Raw genomic sequence first — 16,324 nt, forward strand, 5'->3', positions numbered from 1 at the left:
ATGAAAAGATGGGAGTTGCTTTACCAAGTGGGGGGGGGAGAACTAACGAGCCAATTCAATTAAGGTGGAAGTGGGCTATTATCAACAGTTGACAAGAAGAGGTGGAAATCACTTTTGTAGTGCTAATGAGGCCAATGTAAACACGGTGGCCCATTTCAAACAGTTGATAAGAAGGTGTGAGTATCAGCAGGGGGAAATTAGTTTTTGTAGTGACCCATCCACTCCAAGTCTTTATTCAGGCTTAATTTGATGGTGTCCAGTTTGCAAATTAATTCTTGTTCTGCAGTTTCTCATTTGAGTCTGTTTCTAAAGTTTTTTTGTTGAAGAATTGCCACTTTTAAGTCTGTTATTGAGTGTCCAGGGAGATTGAAGTGTTCTCCTACTGGTTTATGAATGTTATAATTCCTGATGTCAGATTTGTGTCCATTTATTCTTTTGTGTAGAGACTGTCTGGTTTGGCCAATGTACATGGCAGAAGGGCATTGCTGGCACATGATGGCATATATCACATTGGTAGATGTGCAGGTGAACGAGCCCCTGATGGTGTGGCTGATGTGATTAGGTCCTATGATGGTGTCCCTTGAATAGATATGCGGACAGAGTTGGCACCGGGGTTTGTTGCAGGGTTTGGTTGCTGTGTGGTGTGTAGTTGCTGGTGAGTATTTGCTTCAGGTTGGGGGGCTGTCTGTAAGCAAGGACTGGCCTGTCTCCCAAGGTCAGGAACATTATCCCTGATAATGTCACAGCAAACTTGGTGGCTGAACTTTGTGACTTTGTCCTCTACCACAACTATGTCAGATTTGGGGACAATCTATACTTTCAAGTCAGCAGGACTGCTGTGGGTACTCGCATGGCCCCACACTATGCTAACATTTTTATGGCTGACTTAGAACAACGCTTCCTCAGCTCTCATCCTGTAACGCCCCTACTCTACTTACACTACATTGATGACATCTTCATCATCTGGACCCATGGGAAAGAGGCCCTTGAGGAATTCCACCAGGATTTCAACAATTTCCACCCCACCATCAACCTCAGCCTGGACCAGTCCACAGAAGAGATCCACTACCTAGACACTAAAGTGCTAATAAGCGATGGTCACATAAACACCACCCTATACCAGAAACCTACTGACCGCTATATTTACCTACATGCCTCCAGCTTTCATCCAGACCACATCACATGATCCATTGTCTACAGCCAAGCTCTAAGATACAACCACATTTGCTCCAATCGCTCAGAAAGAGACAAACACCTACAGGATCTCTATCAAGCGTTCTTACAACTACAATACCCACCTGCTGAAGTGAAGAAACAGACTGACAGAGCCAGAAGGGTACCCAGAAGTCACCTACTACAGGACAGGCCCAAAAAAGAAAGTAACAGAACGCCACTAGCTGTCACCTACGGCCCCCAACTAAAACCTCTCCAGCGCATCATCAAGGATCTACAACCTCTCCTGAAGGACGATCCCTCACTCTCACAGACCTTGGGAGACAGGCCAGTCCTTGCTTACAAACAGCCCCCCAACCTGAAGCAAATACTCACCACACAACAAAAATACTAACCCCGGAACCAAACCCTGCAACAAACCCCGGTGCCAACTCTGTCCGCATATCTATTCAAGGGACATCATCATAGGACCTAACCACATCAGCCACATCATCAGGGGCTCGTTCACCTGCACATCTTACCAATGTGATATATGCCATCATGTGCCAGCAATGCCCTTTGCCTTGTAGTGATACTCACACCTTGTAAACTGTTTGAAATGGGCCACTTTGTTTACATTGGCCTCATGAGCATTAAAAAGTGATTTCCACCCCTTCTTGTCGACTGTTGAGAATAGCCTTTCATAAATATAAAGGGAAGGGTAAACACCTTTAAAATCTCTCCTGGCCAGAGGAAAAACCCTTTCACCTGTAAAGGGTTAAGAAGCTAGGATAACCTCGCTGGCACCTGATCACAATGACCAATGAGGAGACAAGATACTTTCAAAGCTGGGGGGAGGGGGTGGGGAGAAACAAAGGGTCTGGGTCTGTGTGATGCTTTTGCCGGGGACAGAAGAGGAATGGAGTCTTAGAACTTAGTAAATAATCTAGCTAGATATGCGTTAGATTATGATTTCTTTAAATGGCTGAGAAAATAAGCTGTGCTGAATGGAATGGCTATTCCTATCTTTGTGTCTTTTTGTAACTTAAGGTTTTGCCTAGGGGAATTCTCTATGTTTTGAATCTAATTACCCTGTAAGGTATTTACCATCCTGATTTTACAGAGGTGATTCTTTTTTACTTCTATTAAAATTCTTCTTTTCAGAAACTGAATACTTTTTTCATTGTTCTTAAGATCCAAGGGTTTGGGTCTGTAGTCACCTATGCAAATTGGTGAGGATTTTTATCAAACCTTCCCCAGGAAGCATAGTGCAAGGTTTTGGTGAGCATACTGGGGGGAAAGACATTTCCAAACGGGTCTTTCCTAATAAAATAAAACCGGTTAGACGTTTGGTGGTGGCAGCGAAAGTCCAAGGGCAAAAGGTAAAATAGATTGTACCTTGGGGAAGTTTTAACCTAAGCTGGTAAAAGTAAGCTCAGGAGGTTTTCATGCAGGTCCCCCCATCTGCACCCTAGCATTCAGAGAGGGGAAGGAACCTTGACAAGCTCACTTCCACCTTAATTGAATTGGGTCATTAGCACTGACCCCCCACTTGGTAAGGCAACTCCCATCTTTTCATATGCTGTGTTTTTATACTTCCCTACTGTATGTTGCACTCTGTGCATCTGATGAAGTGGCTTTTAGCCCACAAAAGCTTATGCCCAGATAAATTTGGTTGTCTCTAAGGTGCCACAAGGACTCCTTGTTGTTTTTGCTGATACAGACTAACACAGCTACCACTCTGAAATCTGTTACCTTGAAAGAGTTATTGGAGAACTGGTCTGATTAATAGTCTCGCATGTGGCATTGGAAATGTATACTCCAAGAGGATATTATATGCCTATTATTTTGGCCTATTGTGCTGGACAAGACACATCTGTCAAGCCAAATTCATTTTGGTGGAAGTAACTTATTATGGCTAACCTATCCCCTTGGCCAGACTTTTGATGAAGAGAAGGGAAACGTGTTTACTGTAAAGCCCAGAATCGCAGCCTGAGATATACAGTTGGGAGATATGTGACACTGCTGCTGCATCAGGCTGTGATGCTCTCTACCTCGGGGGGACACCCTACACCCCCATGTTCATCTTTATAAAATGATTGTGTGGTATCCAATGCAAAGTTTGTCACGTGGGTGTCTTCAGAAGGCTCATAATGCACTGAGCATGGTTGTTATAGTGGTGTTATAGTAATTGTTACAGTAATGTTATAGTAAGGTTGTAGGTTATAATTTCATGTATATAGTTATGAGGCTGAAAATGTATGCTCATGGCTTAAAGCAAGCCCATGCAAAAACTCTCCAAGAACAGAGAGGCAGTTCACACCTCATCAGGGCATGGATGGGACAAACCCAGCCCAGCCTCACAGAAACAAAGGACACTGGCTTAGGCAGCAACAAAAGAAGCTGTTAGACCCTCAAGGGAGTCACCCCCTTCCTTTGGGCAGTTTTGGACTGTGATGAGGTAATGCTCACCTGACTCTGAAGAGGGGGGAAGCCAAGAGGAAAGAAAGGACATGATAAAAAGGAGAGACATTTTGCCATGCTCTCTCTCTTCCACCTACATCTACAGACATCACCACCACCAAGTGACTGAAACGCTGGTCAAAGGGGAGAGCCTGACTGAAAAGTAACCAGTCAGCCTGTAGTGAGAAGCATCTAAGTTTTTAAGGAGATTGAAAGTAAGATCAGCTTAGAATGCATTTTGCTTTTATTTCATTTGATCAAATCTGACTTGCTATGCTTTGACTTATAATCTCTTAAAATATATCTTTATAGTTAATACATTTGTTTATTCTACCTGAAGCAGTGCGTTTGGTTTGAAATGTGTCAGAGGCTCCCCTTGGGATAACAAGCCTGGTACATACCAATTCTTTGTTAAATTGACAAACTCATATAAGATTGCAGCGTCCAGGGGCATAACTGGATGCTTCAAGACAGAGGTTCCTAGGGTTGTGTCTGGGACCAGAGATATTGGCTCATGTCATTCGCTTGCAAGTAGCTGGGAGCAGCTTACATACCAGAGGCTGTGCATGAACAGCCCAGGACTGGGAGTTCTCACAGCAGAGCAGGGTAAGGCTGGCTCCCAGAATCAAGGATTGGAGAGGCCTAGCAGATCACCGGTCCGGATAACACCAGAAGGGAACATCACACAGGCCTAGAACTTTCTACATTGGGAGGTTTTCATCTGGCATAATTACTATTGTTAAAAACTTAGGCTATAGTGCAGGGGTCGGCAACCTTCAGCACACGACCCAGCAGGGTAATCCACTGGCGGGCCATGAGACATTTTGTTTAGAATCATAGAATCATAGAATATCAGGGTTGGAAGGGACCTCAGGAGATCATCTAGTCCAACCCCCTGCTCAAAGCAGGACCAATCCCCCAATTTTTGCCCCAGTTCCCTAAGTGGCCCCCTCAAGGATTGAACTCACAACCCTGGGTTTAGCAGGCCAATGCTCAAACCACTGAGCTATCCCTCCCCCCCATTGACCGACCGCAGGCACACACACCCCGCAGCTCCCACTGGCAGCAGTTCACCATTCCCGGCCAATAGGAGCTGGGGGAAGAGGTGGGCCGCAGGGACATGCTGGCCGCTGCATTCCACAGCGGGGAGCTGCGAGAGGAGCTGCGGGGGGCCATGCCTACAGACGCTCAATGTCAGCAAAAGTCTCGTGGCCCGCTGGTGGGATTACTCTGATGGGCCGCGTGCCAAAGGTTGCCGACCTCTGCCATAGTGTTTAAATTGGGTGTGTAAGGGGGACACTAAACCTATATTTAGGCACCTGTTGACTTCTGCTGGAACTGAGAGTTCACCTCTGAAATCAGATGCCTAAATATGAGTATAAAAGCCTAACAAATCTTAGGGCTTAGCAAGATCCACTTTTCCTAGCGATTAGACTAATGGTATTTGCATTCTGCTCAACACTTATTTCTGGGCTTTTATTTGTATTTTCCGTCCTTTGCCAATAAAAACTGCTTTTACTTAAGATTCCTGGAATTAGATTGGGAAACTGTTCAGGAAGGAATAGTCACTGTTGAGCCACATACTAGATTTCACCTGCTTAGTCATGGTACTGATTCCATTATTGTGTATATACAAGTTGATTTTATTTTTAACCACAGCAGGAGCTAATTTTTGGCTTAAAGCTATTAAACAAAACACTACAGAAGTGAGTATCATTGACTGGATTATTATTATCTAGGTGAGCCAAAAGTTTTATATGGAGCAGAGAACTAGACTCATCTAGACCAAGTCAGGTTTTCTGGACTGCCACCCAATTGTGCCTTATGGCACCTTCTGGTGGCAGTGTAGCACAACTGGATACAGTCCTTCATGGGTTTACCTTGTAAATAGCAGCCTACTTTTGGAACACAGCTCTGAGAAGTACTGGCCTTTCTCTTGATAGGTCCAGGAAAAAGACAAAGCAGCCTTTCTTCTAGCCCGCCGTAACTCTCTGAAAATGCTGAAGCACTGAAAGAATACTTTGGTGTTCTGATAATAATGAGGGCTACAAAAAAAAAAAAAAAGATAATTTTGGTGAACTGGAAAACCAAAATAAGAGACCGTGTATTGAGCTGGAGGACAAGAGTGAGTTTGACAGGATTCCCTTTACAAATCTGTAAAGTGGATGACCATGACCTCAGCTGGAACCATCTCCCCTATCATTTGTTCTACGGGTTAATACATTCATTGGGCGTCACAGTTAGCAGGTGGGCAGCCTTTTTCTCCCTTTTATTCTCTATTTCTTTTCTTCTTTATTTGTTTTTCTTTATGTTTGTAGAGTGTTTGGGCCACTCACTGAAAGGTGCTAAGTGGGTACAGTGTATTTTGTCAGTCATAGAACTTGTCTGTGTGCTCTGGTTTGCATTCTCTTAGTACAGCATCTAACTGTTATTTTATTGCATTTTCTGCTTTGTGTGGCAAATAGGAATAGAATAATACCAAAACCAATTGTGTTAAACACTCTAAGATATAGTTCTAGTATACTATTCTTCCATGTTCTTAGTAATCTTGATTCCTGTTTTGTTCCCTTTTCTTTTCTAAGGCATAAGCATATTTTCATAAACACATTTACATCACTGGGATTAGAAGTCCCTGGTTCATAACTAGTACAGTTAACTGGATGTATCTTTACTCATGGAAGCAGTCCCACTCCCTGCCTAAGTGTCTGCAGACTGGGACCATAAACATGGTTGTCAAAATGAAAATGCCTAACTTTAAAAAATTCAACTTTACACTTTCTTTATTTTAGCTAATTCTAATTTCAGTGAACAAACCTTTACCATGAGCTAGATCATTCAAGGAGAGGCTGAAGCTCAGCGTTTCATCTCTAGTCCTTTCTTTTGAATCATGTACATTTATCCAATAAATGAATCAATGCCTCTTGGAGTCCTATGCACAGAGACTGCAAAATATAAATGAGGTAAAATAAATATATATTTTAACTTCAAATAAAGCTCACAAACTTTCTACTTTAGATAATCCAAGAAATTCATGTCTGTTTCATTTATGGAGTGTGAAGCTGAACACAGTTTAGGTTCCACAAGTGAAATTTCATTAAAAACCCTGTGCATGGCTCTGTCCATGGGCTGAGTTGCTTCCAGCCTTATTCCCCGTTCTATTAGTGTCCTATCAATAACAGCCCCTCCAGGGAATATTGGCCCTTTGTTTCCAGTTCCACTGATGTGTTAAAGGTAAAGGGGTACCAGAGTCCTGGAGGGACTCAGGGGCCAGTGGCAGGTGAGACATCGGCCTGCAGAAGGCGCTCCAAAGGCTGGAAAGAGCTAATTCCCAAGACGACCAGCGGAGGCACTGCACCGGTGAGTCGTCACTTTGCTACAAGACAGTATGAATTATAGATCAGAGACCAAAAAATACAGTACAATCCTTGGGCCATCAGTCCAGCATTCTGGGTCCATCATGGGAAAATTTCTTGGCTGTTAAGTAGCCACTATTGAAAATCTTATGTGACAACCATGCTAGACAAACCAGCTAGTTTAGAGCTGCATAAAATACTTTCGTGCTATTTTGAGACATCTAAGAAAAGGTACATTTCTATAGAAATCTGACCCCAGAGCTATGGCCACTTACACTAGATCTGACCCACTCAGCTAGTGTATTTTCTGAGCCTTCAAAACAAGTTGAACTTAATTTTTTTTCAGAGTAGCAGCCGTGTTAGTCTGTATCTGCAAAAAGAACAGAAGTACTTGTGGCACCTTAGAGATTAACCAATTTATTAGAGCATAAGCTTTCGAGGGCTACACCCCACTTCATCAGATGCATAGAACAGAACATATAGTAAGATAGATAGATAGATAGATATACACATACACACACGAGAAACTGCTGAGCTTGAATTAATATGCAAACTAGATACCATTAACTTGGGTTTGAATAGAGACTGGGAGTGGCTGGGTCATTACACATATTGAATCTATTTCCTTAAGTTAAGTATCCTCACACCTTCTTGTCAACTGTCTAAATGGGCCATCTTGATTATCACTACAAAAATTTTTTTTCTCCTGCTGATAATAGCTCATCTTAACTAATTAGCCTCTCACAGTTTGTATGGTAACTTCCAACTTATCTGTATGTATATATAAATATCTTACTATATGTTCCATTCTATGCATCCAATGAAGTGAGCTGTAGCCCACGAAAGCTTATGCTCGAACAAATTTATTAGTCTCTAAGATGCCACAAGTCCTCCTGTTAGTGTGTTTTTGTTTTGTTTTGTTTTCTTAAGTGCCACACAAATTTTTAGACCACATCTATCCTTGGTTTTAGCTGGCAGAGCAAATTACTTCAGTGGGGTTTGTGCCCATTTATGGAGAACTGAATTTGTCCTGGTCCTATATGTCATTTTTTCTCTTTAGCTGATATTGCACTCTTTGATGATATGGAAATATGGCTGAGGGCCAATTCCTACCCTCAGTGCAGACCACTAAGCTCAAGTATGGCTACAACAAATAATATTATTCATATAAACATAATAGCAGTTTTTGGGCCCAGATCTCAGCAGGTGTAAATTGGCATTGATCCACTGAATTAAATGGGGCTATGCTGATTTATACCAGCTAAGGATCTGGCCTTCAGAGTCTTACAAAAATCTATAATAGTCCAAATTACAGGAAACTTAGTCACTATTGTAGACATGTGGCTTTGACAAAGAAACTTTCCCATAAACACTTAAAGTGAGAAGCCCTGATGAGAAGGAATACCTAATTGCTAAAAAATATTTGGCATAAATTCTTTGTATGACTATTCTGACTGTAGAGTGCCCAGACCTGAAGGGCTCTATGTAGCTCAAAAGCTTCTCTCTCTCATCAACAGAAGTTGGCCCAAGAAAAAATATTATTTCACCCACCTTGTCTCTCTCATAAGATGTATGGCAGCAAGGACAGACAATCTCATCCCAGAGTCTAGGATTTCAGTCAAAGATGAAACAGAAAATATAAGATAGCAGCCTTTTTTCCTTTTTCAGAAGCAGCATTAAAAAGTTTTTTTTCATCTCCAAAATACTGTGTCCTAAAGCAACAATATAAATTTTTCAAATAAGTCTGCACATTTGAAATCCTATTTCTTATTTTCCCCCACCTAGATTTCATAAGGTCATGAATAAATTGCGAAAACTAAGGCTTAAGTTTAAGAGGAAAGACTTCTGAGTTATTTTATTTATATATATATTTATATATTTATTTATATATAATTTTTTTTAAAAAAAGGTGAAAATGCCATTCAGAGAATGGAAGAAAACATGGACTCCAGTTCTTCAAAAACAATAATGTCCCCTGTAAAGTACACTGAAATCCTCATGGAGGTAACTGATATTACAGACTGATAGTGACTACACACATATATATTGTGCCATTTGTAAAAGATGGGGATTGCTCAATTTGTCTGCTATACTAAAAAAATCTGACAGGAGAAAAAGGCTGTACTAGATATACAGTATGTTTCAGTGCAACTGGAAGTTAGACACCGACCTTCAAGAGCTAGCCTCACAGCTACGTTTTATAACAAGCCTGCCCTGCCTTTGAACAATGTACATGCAGAATGAAAAAGTGAAAAGATGGAAATGTCTGGCAGAATAAACCCCTACAAGCCAGAATCAGTTACATATTTTAATTTAGAAGATATGTAATGAAAGAATAGTTATCAGTTTTCTAACACGACAGTTGTCCCATTCGAGATAGTGTAGATATTGTGGTTTGTAGCTTCACACCAGCTCTGAGTGAGGATGAAGGAGAGAGATTTCATCCTCCATGCCTCTTCTTGGGAATTGGTCCTGCAGTTTCCTCATCCTGCTGGTCTGTTCTGGCCTTTGTCTCTTTGGGCTCCTGCACACCCTACAAGAGAACTTGGGCAGTTCCTAGGTCCTGGTCTGGTAGGTACCCTTTAAGCCCCCGGTTATCTTCACACAGCAAAGACCCCAGTTCTGACTTCTTAAGCTTTAAGATTTTAGCTTCCTTTCTTTGCATAACTCCACTTGCTGATCTTTCTTGAGCGGTTCCCTTTTCCTGTCTGTCTCTTTACTCTTTCCCAACAAAGGACACTATTTCTGTTGCTTTTGCCTTCTACAATAAAGGGTTTTACTGCTGTACATTCAGACCTTTCTGGGGATCAGTAAGGAATTCTGTCACTGACTGCCACGTAACTTGGGTGTCTTAGTGCTATGCTGTTGTTCTTCATGGCTCTGCCCCCAATAGCCAGCCTACCAGTGTAGGGTCCCATCCTGGTTTCCACCAGCCTAGTTACTTCTTACAGGGTTACCACAACAATCCCTTCTGGTCCCGAGTCCCCCCAAATCTTTCTCCCGGAGGTCTTAACTACCAGCCACTTGGACTTTTCCCCTCCAGTTCATCACCCCTAAGGGTGTGAAACCTGCCCCCAGTTATCCGTTCACTTTGGTGCTCATGCTCCCCACCGTCTGCACAACAGAGGCCTGCTTGAGGCAGAAACAAAGAAACAGTTTGTTTAATAGAAAAAAAAAATCACAGATTCAAAGCTGCAATAGTAAGGAAAAGCAAAATACATACAAGTCACACAGAACAGAGACACAATCTGAGGCTTTACGTTTCTATATGAGCTAAATTCCCTCGGTTAATACAAGTTATCTATCGCCTCTGAACAGTTTCCCAGCAGGCCCTCTGTCCTAGAGGGGATCCAGTGCTTCATGGAAAGCACCCCACTTAGATGCTGGCCCTTCATTTGTGGATAGCCTTCATTTCAAATCCCTTTCAACAGAGTTTGCAGAGTTTTCTTCCTTTCCCCCCAGACTATGGTAATTTATACATTAATACAATACTATATATTAGTAACACAACAGGGGTGGGGTTTCCCAGAATGGGGTTTTCTTTTCAGTTTCAAGTTGTTTTAGTGTTTTTTCCATTAATTTTAATGGTCCACCATTGTCTCTTCCTACCTGGACAATGCTAGGTGCTCAGAGTGTGAACACCTGCCTGGGAGGTGCCCTCCCTGCCTGATTATTTCACTGCACTGCTGTGAGGTGATGCTGCAGTTGCACTATGGGTACGATTACAATTTTCTACACATAAATACATGCATCAATTCATAACCATAACCTGTATACATATCTCCTAATGGCCATCAAGTTCAGGACATTACATGTTTTCACAAAAGAACTTAGTTGGCATATTTTATATACATAATAACATTGTCGATAACCAGTTGATTCAATTGCTTATTTTGGGGGGTTCAGACTCCCTCATTCTCTCCTTCGGGTGTCTGGACCTTTATAGTCACAACAGCCTTTTTCGCAACTGCATCACATCGCTGACTCATAATCAACTTGTGATCTACTAAAACCTCCAGATGCTTTTCAGCAGCACTACTGCCTACCCAGTTATTCCCCATGGTGTATATGTGCTTTTGATATTTTTTCCTTCATAAGTATGGTACTTTGCACTTGTCTTTAATGAATTTCATCTTGCTCATTTCAGACCAATTCACCAATTTGTCAAGGTCATTTTGAATTCATTCTTCCTGCTTGTTTGCTTAAAGCCTGCTATTAAACTAAATCAATATATTAATATAGTAAACATCCCAACAACAAACAGGTGTAACGGTGGGCACTCACAGCTGGAGCAATCTCTGGCAGCCTGTGGAGGAACCAGGTTGTGTCTCTGCTTTGGTTTCTCTTAACGTGCTTTCAATAAGTTCAGTGAGGCTGATACATATTGAACAGTGCCCTTCAGGGGTCTAGTTTACTCATTCCAAAAGGGAACATGTTGCACAAATAAGCCTCCACACCATCATCCTCGCTGGCAGGGGAAGGGAGCAGAATTAACCTCAGTCCACCATCCCCCTTCCATCCAGGCTCCTTACCAGCAAGGGCCCTCTTGACTCAGAACACTCTTCTGGAGTCAGGGCTGTGACAGATATTGCAAATATCTGTTTCTCCTCCTACCCTTTGTCCATCTGGCTGTTTAGGCTGTAAACCCTCTTGGGGAGGGACCGTTTCTTACCATGTGTTTTTACAGCATCAAACACAACTGTAAGGGGACCTGATTGAGGCCTCTGGACAGTGCCATAATACAAATTATTTCAAGTGCAATACTGCATTTGTGTTTTTACATGGTAATGTGTGTGCTCATTATAACAGGGTTACACATACTTTTGAGGATTTCATCATCACACTTTCTTCACACAGTAATACGTCATACCATATAGTCAACTAAAAACCCTTCTATGACAATAACAATCAAAAGTCATTATACAAATTCCAAGCAAAACAGTGAAAGTTCTCAAACAATGCCACGTTACCGAAACTAAAGTGTGTGTAGAAATCCATTCTTCTGTTAAAATGTCAGAAGTTCACCCTCATCACAGGAAATAATTAGTCTTTTTAAAAAAAGAAGACTGAATGCAGAGATGAAAAGGTCAGATTTTTATGGGGGAGAGAGATCAGGCAATCTGAAAAGCAACACTTTTCAGGGAGGTCTCTACACCTTTCTTGGGAGTCCTAAGGATCTTCCATTTCCCCACAATTTTATCCAAACGCATCATACCACTATTTTTCTAACCATAGGCTGGAACCAGTCAACAATCACTCAGACAACCAGATAAACTGATCCTGATCAAAGAAAGTGATGATCTCTTTCAAGGACTGGGCATGCTGGTGTTGCTGCAATTTAGCCTAGATCTACCTTAAGAGTGAGACCTTGGTGCAGGGAATTCAACAGAACATTGCCACAAGGCCCACCGGACCCAGAGATAAACACTATTTAAAAGAATTTTGTGCAATCTTCCTCCTGATGGTGTTTATTCTTCCACAATTTGTCTATTTTGTACAAACAGATATCAGATACGCCATGACTGTCATTTGTATAAATTACAATTATTTAGATCAGAATCAGGGTCTGCTCTTAGTCTCTTTCCCAACAAACACACCTTGTCAAGGTTCCTCCCCCACTCTGAACTCTAGGGTACAGATGTGGGGACCTGCATGAAAAACCTCCTAAGCTTATCTTTACCAGCTTAGGTCAAAACTTCCCCAAGGTACAAAATATTCCACCCGTTGTCCTTGGATTGGCCACTACCACCACCAAATTAATACTGGTTACTGGGGAAGAGCTGTTTGGATGCGTCTTTCCCCCCAAAATACTTCCCAAAACCTTGCACCCCACTTCCTGGACAAGGTTTGGTAAAAAGCCTCACCAATTTGCCTAGGTGACTACAGACCCAGACCCTTGGATCTTAAGAACAATGAACAATCCTCCCAACACTTGCACCCCCCCTTTCCTGGGAAATGTTGGATAAAAAGCCTCACCAATTTGCATAGGTGACCACAGATCCAAACCCTTGGATCTGAGAACAATGAAAAAGCATTCAGTTTTCTTACAAGAAGACTTTTAATAAAAATAGAAGTAAATAGAAATAAAGAAATCCCCCCTGTAAAATCAGGATGATAGATATCTTACAGGGTAATTAGATTCAAAAACATAGAGAACCCCTCTAGGCAAAACCTTAAGTTACAAAAAAGATACACAAACAGAAATAGTTATTCTATTCAGCACAATTCTTTTCTCAGCCATTTAAAGAAATCATAATCTAACACATACCTAGCTAGATTACTTACTAAAAGTTCTAAGACTCCATTCCTGGTCTATCCCCTGCAGAAACCAGCATATAGACAGACACACAGACCCTTTGTTTCTCTCCCTCCTCCCAGCTTTTGAAAGTATCTTGTCTCCTCATTGGTCATTTTGGTCAGGTGCTAGCGAGGTTACCTTTAGCTTCTTAACCCTTTACAGGTGAGAGGAGCTTTCCCCTGGCCAGGAGGGATTTCAAAGGGGTTTACCCTTCCCTTTATATTTATGACACACCTATGCACTGATGACTTTCAGAAGTTGTTGTATTTTAAATAGTCTATAGTAGAATTAAGATTCTAGAGAATTTTAAGGCAGTTGATGGTGAAGAAATTGTTTTAAAAGGCTTCAATAATTCAGAAGATGGAATTCATTTCCAAGAGATTCCAATTAAGGAATGTAGATCATAACAACCCAGCTTTGTTGCTTGTAGGTAAATTAAGAATATTTTCAAATGTAGATGTGAGAACAGTTTGAATTCTACCTGAAATAGATATGTAAAAGGCTTACCTGGAACAGAACTATGTACATTTAACAGTCAAGAGACCCAGCAAATGGAAGGCTAATTCCCTCCCACACTTTACTTAAACACTAAGTCATAAATTTGATTGCTAACAATAAGGTGCACTGACACATTTTTACTCATCTGAAAGTAAATGGACCAGCCAATGTTACATAATTGTTAAAACAAAACAGCAACAGATGTTAAGAAAAAAATGGAACAATGATTTATTGGTTAAATCTAACCTGTATTATTTAGCTTAACTATTTTTTAAAAGAGTACAATATGGATTTAATGGCATTGAGAGAAGTTACTAGAACATGAACATACCAGTACCAGTTGTCCTGTTCAACAACTTACACAGGTTTTCATTTTGATTTCTGACACTGACATTTGAGACATATAGCTGGTATTGTCCTGTCAAAACATGTCATACAGTATAATCCGCATTCTCCTAGATGCCAAGCATTTTTGTGTGCATTCAAAAAGCTACAGTATCAAATTAATGTCCTGTTAAGTAAAGTATACTAGTTGAGGGTCTGATAAAGCAAGATCTGTCTAGCTTTCATGCCAGTGAGCCTGCAGAAGCCAAAAACTTTGGATTCTTCTCTCAAATATACCATAGAAGCATTTTTGGCTGAAATGGTCTAGAGCCACATTATACCCTTGATCCATGCACATGATTCTCTTGAATATTGATGGAAATTATGGGCATAGATTCACAGTACAATATGGCCAGATGCCTGCATTTTGTAGTATGTTTAAAAACTCCAGCATATCACACACAGTACGCATGATTCTCCTCTTATCTTGTCGTAAACCAAAGACATACATCCATGCAAGGCCATAGAATTGCACCACTGTAAAACAGGGTTAGGTGAGATTAGACTCAGCCCAATAAAAGGGCCCGAATGTGAGACCCTTATGTTAAATAGCACCATATCAAATGTCCTCCTATTGAATTTAATGGGAGTAATTGTGGAGTAAGGTGCTACTCATCAAGAGAAAGGGTGTCAGAATCTGCCCAAGCAGTATTTCATTTTGGAACTTCATGATAACAATAAAAGAGTGTTACTAGGAGCCAGATGCCACACCTGTGTAGATGGGCAAATGAGAACCAAATGCAGCGGAAATGGATCATTTCTGCTGTCAGGTGGCCCATACCATAAAGAACCCACATACAGGGATGCCACAACCCTTTGAATGTCACAGAGCAGAGTTCTGTAGCAGCTGGTCTCTATTTAGGGTGTGACCATAATTATCTTACTTGTGGACAGAGCGGAATTTTGCATTTAAATCAGATTTTTGCTGGTATTGCTGCTTGAAATAAGATTAACAGTTTGAATTTCCCTTAATTTAGTCACTTCCTTCACTGGGAAAATAATATCTATCATATAATATAACAATTATATTCTACAGGATTTTAAAAATCACAACTTTCTTTTCCATTTTTCTTCATTATTTGCTGCTCTTCAGTCGACGAAAGAGAAAACACCATTTAAAATGTAAGGTGAATAACCTTAGACTGCACTGAACCTCAAATTGTAAATATCTCTATCAAAAGCAAAGAACTGGAAATAGCAAAGCACTTGCTTAATTTTTGAAGCATGCGAATAGTGCTACATGCTTAAGTTCTTTACTGGATCAGGACCTAACTTATGAACACAGAATACAGATCTTTCCTTAAATTCTTCTCAATATCAGTAAGGGCATTCAAAATTACAAGTGATACTTTTCTACTCATGAGAGCTGAAATGGCAACTTCACAAAGGTTCAATTAAACAGAATTCCTGATGCAAAATTTTTAAATGCATTAATTTAAAACAGTAAAATAAAGTATATTTAATGAATTTGCTGTGTACCCTGCAGGTGGAGATTTGGCTTGAATTGTATTAAGGCACAATAAATGCAAATAATGTACACATTTTCACAATGTGTTTTGCAGAAGATAACTTTCTGCTACATAGTGTTTACTGATGACAAGTCTTTCAATAAGTATTTCCTCTAGTTATTTTAATACTTTTTTCTTTGATTACCTGGATAAAAAGAGGAATGTATATTCAATTATTTAAATATTGGGGCAGTGCAAAATACAAGCAAAATGCGACCATTTTCTTCTAAAATACAGTAGATTGATACTGATTTTCAGCATTTGGATCTCAGCAAAGGAAAACTGAAATTTTTACATTAATTTCTACACACCATACCTGTATTACATTTTAATTTAAAAATTAATACTTATAACAGTATGTTCACTTATTTCTATAAAAATGTATTTTTGGTTGGTTCAGTTCTTGTTTCTGCCAGTTTGTAAAACTGCTTTAAAAAGATGGCTTATGTAAAAAGTACTGCATTAGAAGATGGTGTGTTATATTATCAAAACTGCGGTAAGACAAAGTTGTCATTTTAAAGTGACACTAAACAAATTGATTTTACATGCTTTCCAAATGGGAAAACAGAGAAACTCCAGGTTTTGTAATAATCTCTAAAACTGCACCCCAGAATTGTTAGATGCCTTGCACCTGTGATTTAAAAATGAAAGTCTCCACAATGTAACTT

This window comes from Eretmochelys imbricata, chromosome 1 (genome assembly GCF_965152235.1).
Source record: "Eretmochelys imbricata isolate rEreImb1 chromosome 1, rEreImb1.hap1, whole genome shotgun sequence".
Classification (NCBI taxonomy): domain Eukaryota; kingdom Metazoa; phylum Chordata; order Testudines; family Cheloniidae; genus Eretmochelys; species Eretmochelys imbricata.